This window comes from Pinus tabuliformis, chromosome J, assembly GCF_031772625.1.
Source record: "Pinus tabuliformis cultivar Carrire ecotype Pingquan chromosome J, CPIR1, whole genome shotgun sequence".
Taxonomy (NCBI): Eukaryota; Viridiplantae; Streptophyta; class Pinopsida; order Pinales; family Pinaceae; genus Pinus; species Pinus tabuliformis.
In genome coordinates this window covers 1,018,191,211-1,018,213,054 of record NC_142295.1, presented here as the reverse complement: position 1 = coordinate 1,018,213,054, position 21,844 = coordinate 1,018,191,211, and positions in this window count along the sequence as shown.

Genomic DNA, 21,844 nt, shown 5'->3' with positions numbered 1-21,844 from the left:
GAGATGTGCTAGCAAAAGACCCAAACAAAGAAGCAGAGGAGATGGAAATCATTCCTCCCCCTTGTACTGATGTTGGAGTCTGCATAATTGTAGCACTTGTAGTAGAAGCCATGCTTCCAGTAGTGGTCATTGATGGTAAGTGCATAGTATAACCTGGACTTGACGGTCTATGCGTCGGAGTCCTAACATATTGTAATACTTCCAGATAGCTAGATGGTAGTGGAGGATTCGGAGCTGCTAACGACTCTGAGAGTTATTCTACCTCTATGTTATTCTCTGTTTGAAAGAGAACTCGAGAAAGAACTGGAGTGTTCCTCTCTTGTTCTGCGGAAGTGCTAGGGCTTACTTGAACACTAATGCCCCTGAGAGGAGGATCAATCCCCGATGCGTCAGCTGCCGTGGGATGAAACCCACCAGCAGTATTACCTCTGCGCCTTCTAGGAGAAGGCTCTAAACTTGGTGGTGAAAGACCACGAAGTCTTCGAGACCGTCTAGGTGATCGGTCAACCACTTTGAATTTTTTATTAAGATCTAACTAAAGACTCAAAAAATTGAAAGCTAGGCCAACTAAGAGCACAGAGCACACACTATAAAGTCCCTAAAAGATATTAGCTATTCAAACAACTTCCAAGTATTTCCACTCCGGGTGATTAGGACCGGACACCAAAATATGAGAAAGTGAATTAAGGGGACTTCCGAAGATAGTCTGGGATAATGATGGCCCAGTCTTATTAGTGAAGGTAACAAAGGAAGTTACGTTAACCTCCTAACAATAGCCTACGCCAGTGCAAGCCCCCAAGCTTCGCAAGGATGCCCTCCAGTAGTACCGTTGAGAGTGGTGCCACGAGATTCCCCTCCGCAGCCACCTGTGTAGATCCCTAGGAGTAGCAACTATGGATACCAAATCGTTGTAGAATCCAGGCAGAACAGTCGTGATGTAAGATCGGACAAGTAGGAGAGGGAGTATCTCTCTTCCCTATCTTCAAAAACCCTCGTGCTTAACTGCCAAATCTGGAGCTTTCCTAGTCTTCCTGATGCTATTTGATTTTCACTCACTATTCATACTGCTATGTTTGATAGTTTAAATGGCCTTGGAGAGTTATCTCTCCACTCGCGTAATCCAAGGCCCTAAAATATCCTAAAACTTGTTGGCGTGTCTAACTTGACAATTATAAAAAGTTCTAGTATATTTAGTTAGCGCTTGTTTTTAAATGGGTTGTTCTTTAAGTCAAGGGATAAGTGGAAGTGAAACTAGTGGTGTTTTGACGCAAAATAAATTAATAAAAACCAAACTACATGCAAATGCACTTGTTTTTGTTTTTCGATGAAAAGAAATTTCTACAGGGTTCAGAGGAACTTCAAGAAAAACAACAAATTTTCTTTTCTTCTCTTTTACTCACGCTTCACACTCACAAAAGTTAACAAAGCTATGGATGCCTAAAAAGATGTGCAAATCTATCCTAATGCAATGAGTACATGCTGATGCAAGACTTAAGACTACTCTAAATCAAGAAATGAAAGTTACTTGTTTATCAATTTTTATTTTTCCACTTAAAATGTTTAGATGGAATATGAGTTGCTACCATTCATTTCGTCTAAACACTAAAAACAAGTTTCAAGACAAACAAAAATGCACTTTCATTCACTAAAAGGAAACCAAATCAAAACAAATCTCAAGAAAGCAAAACCAAGTTTTTCAAAAAGTTTTCTTCAAAAGAAAAAGCAAAAATGTCCTTTCAAAAATGCTCTCAACAAGATTGAAACTTTATGATTGAAGAATAGGCAACAAACACTTTTGCAAGTTGACAATACACAATGGATGAAAACTCAACAAAAAGAAATGTGTTTAAATATGCACTTAACAATCGAAAGCAGGAATGAAAGCTTTGGCAACAAAGACCAAAAGATCAAAAAGACAATTTTCAAGAAAGTGCCAATCAACAACTTTCATGAAACAAGAAAAGTAGATGGTCACAAAAAGCAGTTTTGTCAAGCAAACAAAAAAGTCACCAAAAACAAGATTTAACACAAAGATTGATATCAATCTTCCTGCCCTGATGAATCAGAGGAGCCAAGATTCCCAGCAAGAAATCTTGCGTGCTTAAACAAAAAACGATGATGCTTGCAAAAACAAAAAAAAGACCAACACTTCTCACAATCAGAGAGAATTTGAAATCAGATACTTGTTGTAAAACTAACAATTGACACTGGAAAGTAACTGTTCAGGAGTGAATCAAACTAGAATACAAACCTTTAGAGACAAAAAGATTTAAAAAATCTTGAAAATTGCAAGATATACGCGACTGTATCGATGTACAGTTGCGTGTATATGCGACTGTGCCTAAGGAAACCTACGTATGCGTGGTTTAAGTTAAGGAAACATGCGTATATATGCTTCTATAAACAAGAAAAACAACGTATATAAAAGATTTCAAGAAAAAATAAAAAACAGTCTGAAGAAACTGACCAAACTTACAATTCAAGTTCCTACAGGAATAGACTACACAGCAACAGTAAGCAAACAGACAACTGAGCCCTAATTGGCTTGAGCACACCCAAACTAGGAAAAACAATGGTGTTGTCCCCAGTGGAGTCGCCAATTCTATTAAGGGAAAAGTTCCCCTAGGGTCTTGGGCTGATACCCTAGCAGACTGAAAGTTGTCTATACAGAGAAACACACATTCCATACAGCCATGATGCTAATATAAGCAAACTCTACGATAAGGGGTGTACCTGAGGTCCTACGTTTGAGAAGGTCCTTCCAGGGTCCAAACCCTTCTTGGAGTTCCTTTCGCTCCTTTGACCTGCAAAACAACCAATTCAAGAAAGTACAGTAGTATATGGACTAAACATCATAAAGAAACCATTTTCATATTATAAAGAAAGGTAGTTAGTTATGCAATTAAACAACCATTCACATATGAATTCTAACATGAATATCATAAACATGAAGAAGATTTATATCAAGAACAAAGGCATGTGTTTCTTTTATTATAGACAAATAAAGTATAGAAAGGAATAATTTCACTTGAGTCGTCCTTTCGCAGGCTCCAAGCGGAACCGTCCTCCGGATTTGTCTAGTCTCAAGCCTTTAACAAACTCCTTCCATGACTTACTCCATGATATCACAAGTAGTAGATGGACATCATCACATAAGGAAACAAGGGTTTCCTGTAAAAATGGAAGAAGTGTAGAAGGCACAAGGATCTTTAGACCTGGTCAGGGAAATCTCAGCATAATAACCTTTCTCTCTCCTCTCTCCTCCTTTAGGCCTTCCCATTGAAAACTTTTTATACTTCTCCCAAAGTAGTTTTTTAGTTGGGAATTCGTTGGGAACAGTTGGGCCACGGGCACTAACAGGTGATTAGAAGGTAAAACCCACGATCTTTGCCCTAAATTAAGGAGATTTAATTTTTTTAAGTGTTTTAAGACATATACGTGGGTTGGGTATACATATAACCGCGTCTACACGCGTTTAGCTCAGAGAAATGTCATGTATAGGGAATAAAACACTGTTTTTTAAATTTTGGACCAAGTCTAGAAGGAGGGGTTGCCTTGGGCCATGAGTGCAGCATCACAAATCCTAAGAGTGGGGTTTGGAGCTATAACACTTATGACCCATATGGAATCATTTCAAAACTCAGTGTGGACAATAAGAATACTCCCTACATTCATACTTCTAGGCCAAACATAGAGAAATTTTCCAATCAATTGGAATGGGGAGAAAATACCCTGCAAGAAGTTGAAGAGTAGATTGTGTCCACTTCTAGTTTGAATACTCCTGTTCCTCAGGAAAAATCTAGTAAAAGGTAGAGGGACGAAAGGCCATCATCTAAAACAGGGAGTGAAGCCAGATAATTTAGAATCAGTTAAAGAAAGAGGCCCAAGGTGACTCACAAAACAGAAGTAGGCAAAGAAATGGAAGAACAAATAGCTATCATCATCAAAGATTCTCCACCAGCAACCATGAAGTTCACTACTTCTCCTTCTAAACCTTCATATTCACAGGGTCATAAGGAGACTTAGCTGGAAACACACACTGTCCAGATAGAAAAAGAGAAAACAATGTTTGATAGGTACAAAGAAATAAAGCTTAGAAATGAAATCTTGAAGAATAACACCTAAAACCAATTCTGGAAGAAGACTTCCAGAATAAGGAGACCGAGTTGGAAACACACACTATCTAGACAAAAAAAGAGAAAACGATGTTTGATAGGTACAAAGAAATAAAGCTCAAAAATGAAATCTTGAAGAATAACACCTAAAACCAATTCTGGAAGAAGATTTCTAGTTCACAGAGTAGACTTATGTCAGTATTTGATATTGAACATAACATAATGTAGATGGCCTTTCTTAAGGCCCAGACTTCATAACCCAAATCAATAGTTGATTACAAGAGCACCAACTTTGAGTTCAGTACAAAGGACATACATCCCATTGATGAAATGGAGATGCACAAACAAACTAGCGAGATGATATCCTCCACTCTCACTAACACTACCATGTCTTTATCCAAATTGCAGGTCTCTTTTGCAAATGTGCAATCATAGTTGAAGATGGAGAAGGTCTCCTCCTTGGCCAAAGACAATAGGATCAAGTCTTTGGAAGGCTTGGTGATCAATATAGGGTATTACCCTAAGGATGTTATTGCCGCTGAAGAAATTATTAAGAAGAAAAACTTGGACATTGCAGCATTGAGGAAACAACTCAAGCTGCCAGCTACATAGGATCCAATGATCAAGGATATTGCAAAAGGTGAAGCTCAGAAAGATGACATGATGAAACTAATTATTGATCAAAACATACAGATCAGGCAGATGGAAGCAGAGTTGGAAAAGCTGATAAAGGAGAAGGAAGACAGCTTGAAGATGGCCATTGTTCCCTTAGATGTTGTACCTCTTTCTCAATGGCCATCCACAGGAACAACCACTGCACCTACTACTTCTACTCAAACTCCCAGTGTTGAAAAGGTCACACAAACATTGCAAAATATGTCTTTGCAATCAAAGGAAATTGAGACCTTACAGGGGAAACTCAAAGCTTTGGAAGCCCAAAAGGCCAAAGCTGAAGTTGCTCAGGCTACTGAATTGGACAAATCTCAAAGACTTTTAGAAAAGTTGTGCCAGGTAGAGAGGGACACATCTATTGGCCAGACCTTGGCCCAAGCCAAGGAAACAATTTGGATGAACATACTTGACTCAATGAATGAGGTTTGGCCCCCTACTCAAATTATATTTGAATAGAAAGAGTTAATAAAGAAGGCCACTAAGACCATTGTGCAAGGAAGGGAAAATCTGGAAGAAATGCCAACTGAAGCTAGCAATATTATCAGGTTCTTAAATTCAAAGTTTAGATATGAGTTGCAGGAAGTGGGAGTTAGTGACAGAATTGCCACAATTCTAGAGATCAAGAAAGTCTTGACTAAGAGAAACCTTATTGACCAGTAGGAGGAAAGGTGTGAGACCTTGGAGCTACAGGTAAACATTTTTAAAAATAGGATTGAAGCCTTGATGCAAAAGCGACTGCCCAGTATTTATGTCATCAATGACAAGTTGATCACTCAAGAGGATTACATCCAGAAGATGAAAGAGGTAGCCAAGGGCAGCATCAAGTTCAATGGAATCAAAGGAAGCATGACAACAAAGGCATTTCTGGAGACCATATCAAATGAATTCCATGTGCAGAATGAGGTAAAACATATTTTTACCGTGAAACCAACTTTTGCTAAGTATACAGAGGTAGATGAAATCTACTATAAGGTGGAAAAATTAACAGTGCCAGATGAAAAGAGATGGGAAGAGTTACTTGATTTAATGGACTAAGCAGTAACTCAGAAGCAGTGAAAGATTTTTCCAGCATAGTAGCCAGCGCAAGATTCATTTCAGTATCGCATTCTATTTTGGATTACTCGGCAACAGAAACCACCCAAATAGGGCCACTGTTTTCCTCAACAACCTACGTGGCATATTCTTTTGCCAATATTATATAATATTAGTTTGTAATTAGGCTAATAATACACTGTCAATTTGACAACATTTTTGTAAATCATTATTGTAATTTTTATTATAAATACTTCACTGATTGAAGTATTAGTGTTGATTTCTGAATGTAATTTCTGCTGCATATCGTAATTTTGAAGTAATGGAGCATCAATAATACATGGACCTTTTACAGGATTCATGTGGTGTCTTAAATGGTGATGTCCTTCTTGTCTTTATCTGTTTAAAAATTGTTATTTATTTCCTTTGTTTTTATAAATCTAAATTCATCAACAGAAACTGTGATAAATAATATTCGTTATCAAGAGCTCCCTATTTTGGCTGTTGTTAATTTTAATGTTTTCTACTGAAGTCGGGATAAAAAATTATTAATTTCTCTTTGTTCTCTACTGAATCTTACACTTCTTCTTTTCCACCATCCATTTAAACTCTGAAAATATCCGTTTACTGCAACCTATCTTGGCCTGTGACAACTCCTTTAAAAATTGATGAACAAACTCCAGTTTAGTTTATAGACCCCATAGCCCAATGGAATTATAACACTCAAATCAACCAAACCAATCATTCAAAACAAACAAGTACAATCATAGATAGTCTAAAATTTATCCATAAAACAAAGCTAAATTAAACATAGAGATCCCTCTTTGAAGCTGGTAGGGCTAGATCCCATCTTCCAAAGTGGTTTTGATGTTGTTCAATGTGTTTACTCCCTCAACCTCAAAAATACAAAACAACAATGGGGCAGAGAGTTGAACGACCACCAAAATTCTGGGGAAGGAAAAGGAGTTAGTTTTTCTACCATGGGTTGCTCATAGACATATATCTAGGATCCTAGAGCACTCCCTCCCCACCTTGGGAATTTTCCTCTTGGCCTAGCGATAGATTTTGACATTGGAGGTGTCTCTTAGCATGGCCTGTTTCTGACCTACAAAGAGCATTACAAATTATAGGTATATATTCTCTCAAGCTTGTGGGTTCGACATTGGAAATGGGTACAAGCGGCTAGGGAGACCTAGTCCCCATCTTAGGGGATATCATTGGTTGGAGGCAAGGCTCCGTTGTCAATTTCTAAATTGGGTGTTTTGTTTGAGCAATAGTTCCACGATATCCCTTCTCAGGTTTACCCTCTAGTCCTTAAGGTAGTGTTATGGTATAAAGAAGGCCATGGACCCCCAAGGTCTATAATTGTTCTTTTTTATGTTCTTGTGTGTGGTATATTCCATAGTTTCTCTCTCGAGTTGACTCACCATGCTTCCTGTCAGTTTGGGTTTGGTAAATTTCTTGTGAGTAAGGTTTTCCTCGATGAGGTAAATGTTTAGATGAATTGGCCGGAATGGGAGTCTGTTATCAGTCTTTGTGGTTCTCAAGTTTCTAGTTAGTTGGGTTTCAGTCAGGAAGTGGTTTCGGACACCCGCTATAGTTTCTTGCATCTTTGAGTGTTTAGGCTATCCTCATTCCTTGTAGGGTCAGCCCCTTATCATCTGGTTTGATCTTTGTTGATTTTGTGGTGTAGTATTTTGGTTGGAAGAATTGAGTGTACATTTGATAGTGTTCTTGTCCAGACCTCAGTTATTTTATTTCATGTAGGGATTCCTCACGAGTGCGGAAGACCTCGTAGAAGGGGCAGAAAACAAGGGTGGCCAGAGGCACAAGCAGGTAGGGAGACCACCTCCAGTGAGGAAGATTATGAAAACAGGGATAGATAGGGTGAAATTTAATAGGACACAGCTCACTCACTTAGCCATGTCGACCAACCTCCCTCCTTGGACTTGATAATTGGTCAATTGAGTGGAATTCAGGCCACCCTGGATATTGTCCATGAGCACAGATATGAGGACAAGAATGATCTAGTGACCTATATGAATGATATTCAGTATATCCAATCAAAGTTCTTGTAACAACTGGCTAATGTGCATAGAAGCTAATGGAAGATCAGTGACCACCTACATGAACTTGAGGCTAGAATGGAGCACATTGATTTTCATGTGCATGAACGATAGGGCCCACTCGTAGCTCAACCCATGCATCCTCCTCAATCACCACCTTGATATGCATTCTACTAGTTGTTTACTCATTTTTCTTCTATTTTCATATATATGATTGTTTATCCCACCAGAAATAAAGGTTCAATGGAAAGATTGTATGTATTACATCCCGACTCTCCTAACTAATAATTTTGGTCATAGTGAAGCAAGAAGAGCCTTTGAAAATCAACATGTATTTTTTATTTTGATAATAATATAATAGAAGATTCTTTGAGCGAATTAAAAATAAACTTAATTTATATTTCAAATATAATTATCAATTATATTTTGATAAATAAAATAATAACTCTCATTTATATATTAATTTTACTTTTTAATTTGAGTGATTCTAAGAATAATGATTATGAAATATATATCCATTATTGTATTTTTTTTAATATTATAAATATTATAAAATCACATTCAAAAAATCATTGTCGACCCTAGTTAGCCGTTGGAGGCTCTACTCAAAGTATTTAACTGGCAAAGATAGATCTTATTTTTCAACTTGTCCTGACTATGAACCACATTGGTTAGCTTGAAACACGCCGAAAATGATTTTCTGAATGTGATTTACGCCGAAATTTCTTCTTATAATTGTTATGGATCACAGAAGCCTCAATTCAACCATTATAAATATTGTTCAAATATAACTCAATCAACCATATATATATATATATATTATTTTGTAAATAAAAATATAACTTTTATTTTATATTTTCATATAATATTTTTATATTATATTATAAATCATATTCCAAAATAATTATCTATTTATGTAATTAAAAATACTATTCATCTAAATATAATTAAATTACAATTAATTATAATAATATTTTCCATAATTTTTTTTTAATATTATAATTTATTTTGTTAATGCCAGCCTAGATCCATCTTAACACCAAATCTATCAAGCATCGAGAGGGATCAAATATCTCGAGGTGCAAACCTATTTTTTTAGTGAAAAACTTGAGGAAAGGTTTGCATCTTGATAGATTTGATCCCTCTCGGTGCTTGATAGATCCAGTGTTAAGATGGATCTAGGCTGGTTTTAGTCATGTGTGGTCATAAAAAAATTGTTGAACATCTAATTATTTTGATCATTTTAAATATACTAAATATGTCTAAGATTAATTTGGTCAATTTAATTCAAAATTTCTTAGTTACCTCAATTTGTTGAGATGAGAGAGATTGTTAGTAACTTGAATGATGAAATACAAATTTTGAGTGCAAAGTGTCAATGTGACAATTTTGATAGATAGAAAATGTGAATACAAAGAATATATTCAATTACAAACAATCTTCATTGCAATCAATCTATAACTATTTTCTTCTACTATTCCTATTGTCACACCTATTATTTTTCCATTTTCTCATATCGATCATATGAAAAGAATAGTTGGAATCATAGACCCTTCAAATATTTAACTCGAACTACTGTAATAAGCAACATACCTTGTCTTTGTTGCTCTCCAATATTAATAGTAGTTTTCTCCAAATAAACCCCAAATAATTTTCAATGGTATTTGTTTTCTAACAATGTTGAATGATGGAAAATGAGAATAATAAGAATGTACCCAACTATAAATAATTTATAGTTTCAAGAAGCGAAAATTTGGGGTAAGAAAACATTTTATTTAGGATGAAAATTCAAGTATTGGTTGAATAATTTTTTTGTTCTTACACTAATAGAGAGTGTGTATGTTTTGGGGGTGAGAAGGAGAGACAAGGGGAGATAGAGATAAAGATGAGGGGGAGGAGAGGGAAGAAGAGAGAGGCAAAGATAGGGAGGGAGGAAGAGATATAAATATGGAGATAGAAATGTTAGAGAGAGATAAGGGGAAGAGAGAGAGAGGGAGGGGAAAGGGAGGGAGGCAGGGAGGCAGGGAGAGAAGGAGGGGAAATGGAGGGAGGGAAAGAGGGAGGGGAAATAGAGGGAGGGAGAGAGAGTGTGTATGTTTAGGGGCTGAGATAGAGGGATAGATAAGGAGAGACAATGGGAGATAGAGATATAGATGGAGGAGGTAGAAATATTCTTACACTGAAATCAATGCACACTATTAATATAATTACTTTGAAATAAATGTACATTATACATCTTGTTGCATCAAATCAAAAATCAACATCTACACTAAAATCAATGCATCTAGTGCAAACAATCAAATAGGATTAGAAATCAATATCTATACTGAAATCAATGCATCTAGTGCAAGAAATCAAGTAGGATTAGAAATCAATATCTACACTGAAACCAATGCATCTAATGCAAGCAATCAAATATGAGTAGAAATCAACATCTACGCTGAAATCAATGCATCTAGTGTAAGGTATTAAATATGACTATAAATCGACATCTACACTGAAATCAATTCATATAGTGCAAGCGATCAAATATGATTAGAAATCAATATCTACATTGAAACCAATGCATCATGTGCAAGCAATCAAATAGGAGTAGTAATAAACATTGACACTGAAATCAATACATCTAGTATAAGGTATTAAATAGAATTATAAATCGACATCTACACTGAAATGAATGCATATATTGCATGTGATCAAATAGGATTAGAAATCAACAACTAAATTGAAATCAATACATCTATTTTAGTGAAAATCTAAAATATTCATGACTTTCTAGATCTAACTTCTATGTCTGTATTTGTCTCTGTGAGACTCTTTCTTCTTCCCTCTCTCTCCATCTTCCATTCTGTGTCTATCTCCCTCCCACTCTCCTTCTCTCTCTTCCTCTCCTTCTCTCTCTCGTCTCACTCTATCTGGGTCTCCCTAACTTTCTCTATATTTCTCTTCTTTCCTCTCTCCCCCTGTCATCTATATTTATACCTCCCTCTATCTCTCATTATTTGTCTCTCTATCTCAACCCCCTAAACATATATCATGCTCTCTATATCTCCCCCATATCTATCTATTTATCTATCTCTTCCTCTTCCTTTCCCTCACTATCTCTTCCCCCCTCTCTCTCTCTTCATCTATATCTCTATCTCCCATCTATCCCTCTTCCTCGCTCCCTCTCTTTGTCTATCTCTTCTACCCTTCCCCCACCCCATCTATATCTATATCTCCCCTTGTCTCTCCTTCTCACCCCAAAAACATACACACTCTCTCTCCATATCTATCTATCTCTCTCTCCATAATAAGAATGTACCCAATTACATACCTTGTCTATGTTTCTCTCTAATATTAATAGTAGTTTGGTAGTTATTTTATATTACCGCATTTGAATGCAAAGTAATTAACAATGTTGAATGATGGAAAATGGGAATAATAAGAATGTACCCAATTACATGCCTTGTCTCTGTTTCTCTCTAATATTAATAGTAGTTTTCTCCAAAGTCAATCATTGTGATTATGGAGTGTTAAACTCCAAATAATCTTCAATGGTAGTTATTTTCTATTACCGCATTTGCATGAAAAGTAATTAACAATGTTGAATGATGGAAAATGGGAATAATAAGAATGTGCCCAATTATAAATTCAAGTAAACAAACATTTTATTTAGGATGAAAATTCAAGTATTATATTTATGGTTGAATAATTTTTATGTGCTTACATTGAGAGAGAGTGTGTATGTTTTGGGGGTGAGAAGGAGAGACAAGGGGAGATAGAGATATAGATGGGGGGGAGGTAAGAAGAGAGAGGCAAAGATAGGGAGGAAGGAAGAGATATGGATATGGAGAGAGAAATGTTAGAGAGAGAGAGAGGGAGGGGAAAGGGAGGGAGGGAGAGAGAGATAGGTAGATATGGAGAGAGAGAGTGTATGTTTAGGGGCTGAGATAGAGAGATAGAGAAGGGGAGACAATGGGAGATAGAGGTATATATGGAGGAGGTAGAGATGTGCTTAGACTGAAATCAATGTGCACTATTAATATAATTACTTTGAAATTAATGTACATCATACATCTTGTTGCATCAAATCAGAAATCAACATCTACACTAAAATCAATGCATCTAGTGCAAGAAATCAAATAGGATTATAAATCAATGTCATCTAAACTAAAAACAATGCATCTAGTGCAAGAAATCAAATAGGATTATAAATTAATATCTACACTAAAACTATCTAATGCAAACAATCAAATATGAGTAAAAATCAACATCTATGCTAAAATCAATGCATATAGTGTAAGGTATTAAATATGATTAGAAATTGACATCTACACTAAAATCAATGCATCTAGTGCAAGCAATCAAATAGGATTAGAAATCAATATCTACACTAAAACCAATGCATCCCGTGCAAGCAATCAAATAGGAGTAGAAATCAACATCGACACTGAAATCAATGCATCTAGTGTAAGGTATTAAATAGAATTATAAATCAAAATCTACACTAAAATCAATGCATATAGTGCATGTGATCAAATAGGATTAGAAATCAACAACTACATTGAAATCAGTACATCTATTTTAGTGAAAATCTAAAATATTCATGACTTTCTAGATCTAACTTCTATGTTTGTATTTGTCTTTGTGAGACTCTTTCTTCTTCCCTATCTCTCCACCTTCCATTCTGTGTCTATCTCCTTCCTCTTCTCCTTCTCTCTCTTCCCCTCCCTCTCTCCCTCGTCTCACTCTATCTGCCTCTCCCTAACTTTCTCTATCTTTCTCTTCTTTCCTCTCCCCCCCTGCCATCTATATTTATACCTCCCTCCATCTCTCCTTATTTGTCTCTCTATCTCAACCCCCTAAACATATGTCACGCTCTCTCTCTCTCCCCATATCTATCTATCTCTCCCTCTTCCTTTCCCTCTCTATCTCTTCCCCTTCTCTCTTGTTATAGACATTTTTGTGCCTTACAGCATGGAGCATGAAATGTCAATAATCTGAGGGATCCAAAGTCCCTAAACATGTTGTTCCTTCCCCTAGAGGAACAAGGTCAGCAAACCACAGCACTACAGATCAGTTCTCCACTGAAAAACACTCAAAAACAGGTCAATTTTGGATCAAAGCAGCTGCTCCACTAAGCATCTGCGCTGAATGTCAAAAGCTCTATGGTGTACCTGCGCTGCATAGCAAGTGCAACAAAGGCTACCTGCGCTGGGCGTACTTTGACATGTGGAGGAATCTTTTCTCAATGTGCCAATGCCCAGGAAGCTTCCAAAATGACACTTGGATTAGAAGATTCGCCTAATGATGAGTAAAGAGGTTCTAAAACTCCAAGTGGAAGGTAGAAACTCCGAGTGGACTCAAGGACTGAAGAACAACTGGAGTTGAAGAGGACAACAAGTCACACATTAAGCTGACTTATCTTCACTCCAAAACTCTATATAAGGATCTCATCCCATGGGATCTGGAGGCCGGAATTTTGTGCAAAGAATTGCTGTTGGTTTACAGTTGTGAGTATTGGGTGATTGCTTGAGGGAGGTGAAGAGGAGATTTCTTTCCGTCGGGAAGGTGATGCTGGATTGGACCTCTCACGGTTGTATCACCGCCTGAACCTTACTTCCTTATATTAATAAAGCATTTGAGGTTCTTCTATTCGCATGTGTTTCAATGGTGTATTGTCTTACTTGCGTATTTGATTTATGCTAATCCTTGAATCAATTATGAATGCATGCTTCTTGTAGTTTCCTTTTCTTGTCTTGTTCGCAGGATCTCGTGTAGCTGGGCCCGTGAGAAGACTTGGAGCTGGGAGCGAGCGGCAAATAGAGGAGATTGGATCGACCATTTGCGCAAGACATCGGTAAGTGGATCTCTTCCTTTCATCTCTTGCATGTCATAAAGAAGTAACTTTAGATAGCTTTGCTTCAGCTGTTGCTAAGGAACTATCACCCTTAGAGTGGTATAGGGTCATTCCGTGTTGGATACTTTTCCCCACAACATCTCTCTCTCTCTCTCACTGACTCTCCATCTCTCCCTTGCCACTCCCTCTCCATCTTTCTTTCTCTATGGCTTTATTCCCCTTCCAACTCCACCTCTCTCTCCCTCCCTCTCTCTCCTCTCTCTCAAGTCCTCTCTCTTTTCCTTCCTCTCTCTCCCCTTCTCTCCCACCTCCCTCTGTCTCTTACCCCATCATAGACACATTCTCTCTCCACCATCTAACTTTGTCACTATCTCTGTCACGCCCCCAATTCCTTTTTCCTTAAATTGGCTGGGTGCGTTACCGCCTAAGTTAATAATTTCATCCATCTTTAATTAACTTTACGAACTACGCCTTCAACAATTCATAATAATCATGAATTAACATTATTAATGTGTGGAATCCATCAATAATACAATAACAATAATAACCCAATAATATAAGAGAAGTAATCTTTTATTATATATGTGAAATATTACAATGACCGAGAGCGGTGCTCCACCGGCGTTCATAAACAAGGCAGGCGCCCGCCCGTGCAAGAGCGCACAGCGGTCTCACCTCAACCTTCAACCCAAATATAACATACAACATACACAAAGTTTTCCCAACGGGCGGGCGCACCCGTGCACGACCCACGCCCATTCACAACCCAACCATGTATCAAGACCGGCGGGCGGGCGCCTCACTACGCCCTCCACCCGCACTACAACCGCGCTGCACGAAGTCCGTGTCGCCTTGCCCGGCTCGGCGGGCGCATCCCCAACACCACTTCCAAATCTGCGCTAAGTGCGACCTTCGCACTTCACCTTGTGCGACCTTCGCTCTACTTCCTAAGCGATAGAAGAGTGCGAAGTTGCCTGCTCCAAATGAGCGTTGGCTCCATATGTTTATACGCTCCAACGCTTGGCGATCTCCCTTTCGGCCGACCCTCCAAATGCTAACACATTCGCCCAACTGCCATGTCTTTAAACGTTTCTTCACTGTCGGCTCGCCTAACGCTTAATCCATGTCTTGGTTGGCTTCATGTGTAGTGAGCTGCCCAACTCACTCTATATATGTGTGAGTGTCCTCCCATACCCGCATGCACAATATAACAGCGCCTTCGCTGTTTGAGCGCTCACACATTTCATGCCTTAGTCATTTTTTTGCGATGGGAGGGGCGTGCGCCCGTGCACACAACTGCAGGGCATTACATCCTCCCCCACTGGAAATCATTGTCGCCCTCGACAATCCTACTCGTCTCAACAGCTTCCTGTTGTACTTATCGATCATATCCTTCCATCTCCAAAGTGAGTCCTCCGATTCCCAACTTTCTTCCTCTGGTGCATTCTACCATCTGACAAGAAATTCCCTTCTCATGTGGCAACCAACCCCTGTAGTTCTGACGCTCAAAATATTCTCCAACTCCAGTCCTGGCTTGTCCATAATCCCGGCTGGTCCTCTCGGCGGTTCAACTCTCTCTGGATGGTCTGAATCAAGTCTACATCTCTTCAACTGACTCACATGAAAAACTGGATGCTTCATGTGCATATGGTGCGGAAGTTCCAGCTCATAAGCAACTTCCCCCACTCTCTTCTTCACTCGGAATGGTCCCTCATACTTCCGTGTCAGTTTTCTCACAGTCCCCTTAGCTGGCTGAAACTGCTCCCCGGTAATCTTGAGAAACACCATATCTCCCACACTGAAGTGTACCTCCCGTCTCCCACGATCAGCATACTTTTTCATCCTCCTTGCAGCGTCGTGCAAGCATAACGGTGCTAACTCCAAGGTCTCCTCCCAAGCCTTCATGAACTTCTTCACATGAGGACTCCTCAAGAAGCCTTTTGTCACTACGGTATGTGGTGCAACCGGCATCTTTCCATTCACCAACTCAAATGGACTATACCCCATCGCAGAACTCTTTTGAATATTGTAGCTAAACTGAGCAATATCCAAGAGTTTAGGCCAATTCTTCTGATCAGCCGTCACATAATGTCGCAAGTAGTCCTCCAGCAATGCGTTGATCCTCTCAGTCTACCCATCTGTCTGTGGATGGTAACTTGAACTCATCAAAAATTCTGTCCCGAATAGCTTGAACAATGTGGTCCAAAATCTACCTGTAAAACGCGGATCTCGATCCGACACAATGCTCAATGGCATCCCCCAATACTTCACTATGTTCTTAAAGAACAACTCTGCAGTCCACTCAGCTCCACAAGGTATCTTTGTAGGAACAAAGACAGCATACTTGGAAAAACGATCAACCACGACCATAATCCCATTATACCCCTGAACCTGTGGTAACTGAGTGATGAAGTCCATCGAGACACTCATCCATGGTCTCTCTAGAATCGGTAAAGGCTGCAATAGTCCTCCTTGCCTCTGAGTATCTTATTTGTCCTGCTAACAAATGATGCACATATGTACATACTCCTCTACATCCTCCCGCATCTTCTCCCAAAAGAATCCTCTCTCCAACAATGCCAAAGAATGACACATCCCTGGGTGACCAGCCCATGGCGAGTCATGGCACTCCTTCAAAAGGTGCTTCCTGAGTCCAGATGTCTTTGGAACATAGAGCCGATTGCCAAAGAACAAGAACCCGTCTCGTGGAAAGAACTTTCGTGTATTCCCCTCCTTTATCTGCTTCACTATATTATGTGCCAAATTATCGGTTTCAACACTTTCCTTGATCTTATTTTGCATTTCTTCTGACATCTGAACTCGACTCCTACTCCTAGCTACATGGTCTTCTCCCTCCAATGCTGCAAGTTGTCACTTCCTGCTAAGGGCATCTTCTACCACATTGTGCCTTCCCGATCTATACTCAATAGTCATGTCAAATTCTGCCAAGAAGTCCTGCCAACGAGCTTGCTTCGCAAAAAGCTTTGGTTGTGATGCAAAATAACTTGCTGCAATGTTGTCAGTCTTGACAACAAACGGCTTCCCAATCAGGTAATTCCTCCACACAGGAAGACAATGAATGATCGCAGTGATCTCCTTCTCATGAACCAGATACCTTCATTCTCTATCTTGCAACTTCCGACTCTCATACGCCACCGGATGCCCACCCTGCATAAGAACTCCTCCTATGGAAAAATCTGAAGCATCAGTGTGCACCTCAAACGGTCTCTCAAAGTCAGGCAAATTCAATATTGGTGTTGTAACCATCCTCTTCTTCAAATCATCAAATGCCTCTTGACATTTGTTCGTCCAACTCCACCTCTTGTCTTTCTTCAATAGGTTTGTCAGTGCCGATGTCACCTTGGAGTACCCCTCTACAAACTTCCGTTGGTAGTTGGTCATGCCCAAGAACACCCTCATCTCATGGAAATTCTTCGATTCAACCCAGTCCTCAATCGCCTTCACTCTGCTCGGCTCCATTCGTATGTACCCTTGACCAACAATATGCCCAAGGAACGGAATCTCGGTCTGAGCGAACACACACTTAGACTTCTTCAAGAACAACTGATTTGCCCTCAGTGCCTCGAACACCATCACCAAGTGCTTCTTATGATCCTCCATGTTGTCACTGAACACCACTATATCATCCAAGTACACTACTACGAACGAATCCAAGTATGGTCGTAGGACATCATTCATCAAAGTGAAAAACGTAGCAGGAGCATTACACAACACGAATGGCATAACAAGGAACTTAAAGCTACCATACATTGTTACTATCACGGTCTTCTTCTCATCTCCTTCAACTATCTGCACCTAATAATACCCATGCCTCAAGTCCAGCTTGGAAAACACTTAGGCTTTCGCAAGCTTGTCAAAGCAATCAGCAGCCAATGGCAAAGGATACATGTTCCTTATCGTCTGCTTGTTCAGTGCACGGTAATCACAGCACATCCGTAGCTCATTCGAATCCTTCTTCTGCTGGAACAATACCGGAGCTCCATAAGGGGACCTTGAAGGATCTAATGAAACCTGCATCAGTTAACTCATTTAACTGTCGTTTCAACTCCTCCAACTCAAGTCCTGACAACCGATAAGGTGCTTTAGCCGGGGGTTGCTTTCCTGGCTCAAGCTCAATTCCATGGTCCAATGCACGCCTTCGTGGAAGCTTCTTTGGTAGCTCATCAGGCATCTTTGGTAGCTCATCAGGCATCAAATCCGCATACTTGGTCAGCACCTCGGAAATCTCAGCTGGAATAGGCGTCCCCACTCCATCACCTTCGACATCCTTGAACATCACCACATATGTCTCCATATCTGATTCCTTCATAGCCTTCTCCAAACTCAGTGCCAAAACATGCTGCACCTTGACTTCCCCACTTTGCCTATGAGTGGGCAAAGTCCAAGTTTGTGTTTTTCCAACCAGCACCACCTCATCACAGAAGGGGACAACAATAGCCCTGTTGCCCTTCAAGAAATCCTGTCCGAGTATCATATCAAAGTTGTTCATCTCCATCACTTTGAATTCCAACTGACCCTTCCAGTCTTTTATCTGCACAGGTACTTCGTGTACCAATCCCACCACTTTAGCTCTAGAGTTCACTGCCTTGACTTCCACATTCGATGGGAAGATCATCAGTCCAAAATCTTTTGCCAACCGTGTCATCATAAAGTTATGAGTGGCCCCCGTGTCCACCAGATCTTGAATGGTCTTGCCATGAACCATCAAGTCCACGAAAACCAGACTGTTCATCCATGATTTCTCCATAACTTTTCCCTGCATACATGTCTGTTCTTTACGTTCATCATCAAGCAACAACTTCACTCTCTGTGAACCTGCTCTGATACCACATGTCACGCCCCCAATTCTTTTTTCCTTAAATTGGCCAGGTGCGGCACCACCTAAGTTAATAACTTTATCCATCGTTAATTAACTTTACGAACTACGCCTTCAAAAATTCATAATAATCATTAATTAACATTATTAATGTGCAGAATCCATCAATAATACAAGAACAATAAAAACCCAATAATATAAGAGAAGTAATCTTTTATTATATATGTGAAAGATTACAATGACCGGGAGTGGTGCTCCACCAGCATTCATAAACAAGGTGGGTGCCCGCCCATGCAAGAGCGCACAGCGGTCTCACCTCAACCTTCAACCCAAATATAACATACAACATACACAAAGTTTTCCCAATGGGCGGGCGCACCCATGCACGACCTGCGCCCGTTCACAACCCAACCATGTATCAAGACCGGCAAGCGGGCGCCTCACTACGCCCTCCACCCGCACTACAACCGCGCTGCACGAAGTCCATGTCGCCTTGCCCAACTCGGCAAGCGCATCCCCAACACCACTTCCAAGTCTACGCTAAGTGCGACCTTCACACTTCACCTTGTGCGACCTTCACTCTACTTCCTAAGCGATAGAAGAGTGCGAAGTTGCCTACTCCAAATGAGCATTGGCTCCATATGTTTATACGCTCCAACGCTTGGCGATCTCCCTTTCGGCCGACCCTCCAAACGCTAACACATTCGCCCAACCGCCATGTCTTTAAACGTTTCTTCACCGTCGGCTCGCCCAACGCTTAATCCATGTCTTGGTCGGCTTCATGTGTAGCGAGCTGCCCAACTCGCTCTATATATGTGTGAGCGTCCTCCCATACCCGCGCGCACAATATAACTGCGCCTTCGCTGTTTGAGTGCTCGCACATTTCATGCCTTAGTCATTTTTTGCGATGGGAGGGGCACGCGCCCGTGCACACAACCGCAGGGCGTTACAATCTCCCTCCCTCTCTCCTTATCTCTCTTCCCCTCTCTCCCCCCTCCATATATATGTCTCCCTGTCTCTCTCTTCCCCTTATTTCGCTATCTTTATCCTCTCCTTTTCTCTCTCTTCCCTCGTCTCCTCTCTCCCTCATTCCATCTTCATCTCTCCCTTGTCATTCCCTCTCTTTCCCCCTCCAAATCCATCTCTCTCCCCCTCCTCCCTCTCTTCCTTTCTCTCTCTCACTGTGTCTCTACTTGTATGTCTCTCTCCCACACTCTATTCCCCCTTCCATCTCACTCTCTTTCTTAAATATGATCCCATTGTATTGTATTTAAGAAAGTATTTAAATTAATAAAAAAACATAATTGGTTGTAAAATATTAAACCTATATTTTGGATCAATCATGTTAAAGAAAATACAATAATAAAAAGATTAAAAGAATCACCCACTATCTTTCCTCTATCATTGTTAATCACTTTTCTTTCTCACTTCGCTTGGATCCTTGGTTAAGATGCATCTATCCTAGTTCTTTATAATATTATTTATATTATATAAATTCCACATATGTATATATAAAAGTATTCTCATTTTTTAATTTATGAAAACCTCCATTTAATCTCTATGAAAATATTGTTAGTAGTCCTGAGGTTGAAGAGTTTAGATATATCTCAGAAGTATTATAACCTTTTTGCTCTTAGATTTAATTTAAAAATGTTATAAATTAAATTAAAATAAAATATTTGTAAAATATTCTTATTTTGAAATAAGTTACTGTGTTTGGACATGTGGTATTGATAAGCCATGGTATTGGCCCATGGTATTGTAACAATGAAAAGCCTAGATCCATAACATAATAATCAAAAGTCTAGATGGCCCATGGTATTGATAAATTATGGTAGTAGCCCACGGTACTATAATTTTCTTCCCTCCTCTCCCTCTCTATCTTTCTCTTGCGGGTATTGGCCCATGGTATTGGAAAACAACCTACTTAGAAGATAATAATATACACAGTAAATATTCATGATTAAAAATCTTGTCATATCATAAATATTAAGTTTTTATCCTCTTATTAATTAAATTTATAGATGGAACACATATATATTAAGTGTTACAAATATATTGATTACATAAAATATAATATTACAATATTATATGTTACCCAATATTTATAACCACCCCCACCTAATAAATAGTGGCTAGTGGTGGGGAGAAATACTAATTAAAATGTAATATTATTAAATTTTACCTAATATTTCAGGTCATACCCCACCCTAAATATTAGATTCTACTCAAAATTTCCCCTCCCTCCTACTAATTTTACTGATCACCTTCCATTATATTGAGTTTACCTTCCTACAACCAAAAACTGAATGCAAATAAATATAAATTTCCTTGATTATTATTATTAAGAAATCACACAACCAAAACCTGAACGCCACTAAATATAAATTTACTAGGTTATTATTATTACAGAAATCACACATTGGAAAACCTAAATGCCAGTAAATTTACCTCGTTATTATTACAGGATCTGCCCAATTGAATCCTCTGCTAATTTTTTATTCTAAAGTAACGTTACATGTATCTTCATCATATACAATATATATTAGTCCACACATATATAGTAACGTTACACATATCTTTAGCATATAAAATATATATTAGGAGACAGATATATTTTTTTTAATGTAATGTTATGTAACAACATCTCCTTCATATTTTTTAATATTTTTTTTAATGTAACATTAGGTGACAATATCTCCCTCATATTTTTTTAATATTTTTTAATGTAACCATTTCAGTAATTCTAAGAATTTAAGTATAGGGGGTGTACGCAGTGCATTATATTAGATATCATTTTTGGGATTCAACTACGTTTCCATGAGAAGTAGTCGTAACTGACTAATTTCTCATGATTTGAATGCTTCACTTAACACTCATTGAATTGGGTGATGCTCACATGTATTATTGATTATGAAATATATATGTATTATATATATATATATATATATATATATATATATATATATATATATATATATATATATCACGTTTTATGAGAACTAGTGTGGTTCATCGTCAGGACATGTTGAAAAAATAGATCATGCAGCTAGATCATGGTTGCATGCTAAGTTTGACTCAAAAACAGCTATATTGAACTGGGCAACTAGACTGGACCAACAACTATATTTGACTATGAAACCGCTAAATTTGACCAGCCAACTCGACTAGATCAAGGAATAGGGACATGGACTAATATTATATTTGATAATATTATTTAATTATAATAATAATATATATATATATATATATATATATATATATATATATATATATATAT